This window comes from Mus caroli, unplaced genomic scaffold (assembly GCF_978045245.1).
Source record: "Mus caroli unplaced genomic scaffold, Mus_caroli_1 scaffold_3, whole genome shotgun sequence".
In the NCBI taxonomy this organism is placed as follows: domain Eukaryota; kingdom Metazoa; phylum Chordata; class Mammalia; order Rodentia; family Muridae; genus Mus; species Mus caroli.
In genome coordinates this window covers 66,688,777-66,691,221 of record NW_028227258.1, presented here as the reverse complement: position 1 = coordinate 66,691,221, position 2,445 = coordinate 66,688,777, and the positions used below count along the sequence as shown (strand labels likewise).

General features: G+C 48.8%; 1 pseudogene; it reads left to right on the top strand.

Annotated features, from left to right (window-relative positions):
• LOC110291877 (small ribosomal subunit protein uS5 pseudogene) lies at nucleotides 1-908 on the top strand (annotated as a pseudogene).
• Nucleotides 909-2,445: the final 1,537 nt, after the last annotated feature.

The following is a 2,445-nucleotide window of genomic DNA, read 5'->3' as shown; positions in this document are numbered from 1 at the left end:
ATGGCTGGTGCAGTGGGAGGGCCTGGAGGACCTGGGGGCCCAGGATTAAGAGGCCTCGGAGGATTCAGCAGCAGTCTTAGGGGGGCCATGGTCGTGGTCGAGGCTGTGGCAGTGGTCGATGCCGTGGGGCTCGTGGAGGTAAAGCTGAAGACAAGGAGTGGATCCCCGTCACCAAGCTGGGCCACCTGGTTAAGGACATGAAGATCAAGTCCTTGGAGGAGATCTACCTGTTCTCCCTGCCCATTAAGAAGCCTGAGATCATTGACTTTTTCCTGGGTGCATCCCTAAAGGTTATGAAAATCATGCCAATGCAGAAGCAGACTTCGGCTGGCCAGCGGACCAGGTTCAAGGCATTGGTCACTATTGGGGAGTAAAATGATCACGTTGATCTTGGTGTTAAGTGCTCCAAGGAGATTGCCACTGCCATCCGAGGGACCATCATCTTGTCCAAGCTTTACATTATCCCTGTGCAGAGAGGCTACTGCGGGAACAAGATTGGCAAGCCCCACACTGGTCCATACAAGGTGACAGGCCGCTGTGGCTCTGTGCTAGTGCGTCTCATCCCTGTCCCCAAAGGCACTGGCGTTGTCTCTGCTCCTGTGCCCAAGAAGCTCCTGATGATGGCCGGTATAGATGACTGTTGCACTTCAGCCAGAGGCTGCACTGCCACCCTGGGCAACTTTGCCAAGGCCACCATTGATGGCATCTCCAAGACTTACAGCTACCTGACCCCCGACCTCTGGAAAGAGACTGTCTTCACCAAGTCTCCTTATCAGGAATTCACTGATCATCTTGTGAAAACCCACACCAGAGTCTCTATTCAGAGGACCCAGGCTCCAGCTGTGGCTACCACACAAGGGTTTTTATACAAGATAAATAAATTAACTAAGTCTGAGATAGATAGATAGATAGATAGATAGATAGATAGATAGATAGATATAGATATAGATATATAGATATATAGATATATAGATATGATTAAGGAAGACAATTGATGTTGCCCTCTGGCCTCTATGTACATATGCACACATGTGCACATGCATCCACATACATGTATATAGCCACACAAAAAGGGGGAGAGAGAAGAGAGGGGAAGGAGGGCTATCTTGAGGAGAAGCAGTGGTAGGTACCATTAACAAGTAATCACCCGAAGGATGAGAGGAGATTTGATCCAAAGCACCTCTGGGTGCCTTCCTGAGGTTAGGGACGGAGTTCCGTATGCAGCCCTCCCTGCCTTGCAGATTTGCCTTTATAACCTGAGGACCTTGTACACTTAGCTTTTAATTGGTGATCAATCATCCTTAGCTTTTATTGTCTTTCTCTGGTGTATTGATTACCTCCAGCCACATCCTTTATGACACCTGATACATTTCTCAAACCTGATTTATTTCTCTCCACTGCCAGCCCCTTTCCCAGGCAGTCCTAGTGAATGCTGTAACAACCTAAGTAAAGTGACTGATTAACACTCAGCAGTTCGGCTTCCCTTGCTGTGGGATCCTGGCTGCTGGTGAATCTACCAGTGCTCCTGCTTTTAAAATCTGTCCAGCACTAGAGCTGGGGGAGGGGGGCGGTTATTTTGGGGTGTTTTGCCTGCATGTATGTCTGTACTACATGCATGCCTACTTAGGACAAAAGAGGGCATAGGATTCTGCAGAACTGGAATTACAGATGGTTGTGAGTCTCCACATGGGGCTTGAGCAGTCCTGGAAAGGGCCCAGCTGGAACAACCAGGCACCAAAGGTTCAGTGGCACATGGAGTTGGCTCCTGGACAAGTCCTGAAGGTAGGTTCTGAAGGGATGCCTCAGCCTCTACTACAGAACCTTTCAAAGAAGAGGAATTCCTTCATAAGACATCTTCTTGCCCTGATTAGCTTAATATATGTCTCATAGTTTGACTTCCTGGTCAGAGTTGCCAGCCGAAGAGAAAACCCACCCAATGCTATACACCAAAGCCTTTTCTGATATCTGTGGTCAAGAGTGCGCTGTGAGTGTTGTGGTTTATTCTGAAGCTGTACTTTATCTGTCTTCACTCACTAGACTGTGAATCCATCGAGGGAGGTGTGTGCCCAAGACTGCATCACACATATGTGGTGGGTCCTGGTATTCGGTAAATGATCACAGAAATGAATAATAAAGGAAGGGGAAATCAACCCCTCAGCTGTGTGTAAGCAGCAAGCATTGGGGCTAGAGAGATGGCTTGATGGTTAAGAGCACCTGCTGTTGCCGAGAACCCAGGTTCAATTGCCAGTGCCAACATGACAGCTCACAGCTGTCTATACCTTCTAAGGAGTTATAGACTGCCAGGAGATTGGTGCCTTCTTCTGGCCTCCGCAGGTATCAGGCACACACATGTCGAACATACCCACATGCATGCTGTTAGCATACAGGTGATTCCGCTGGCTTGCCTTCAGTGGCCTAGCAGCTGCTTACTTCATCACCCGCTGC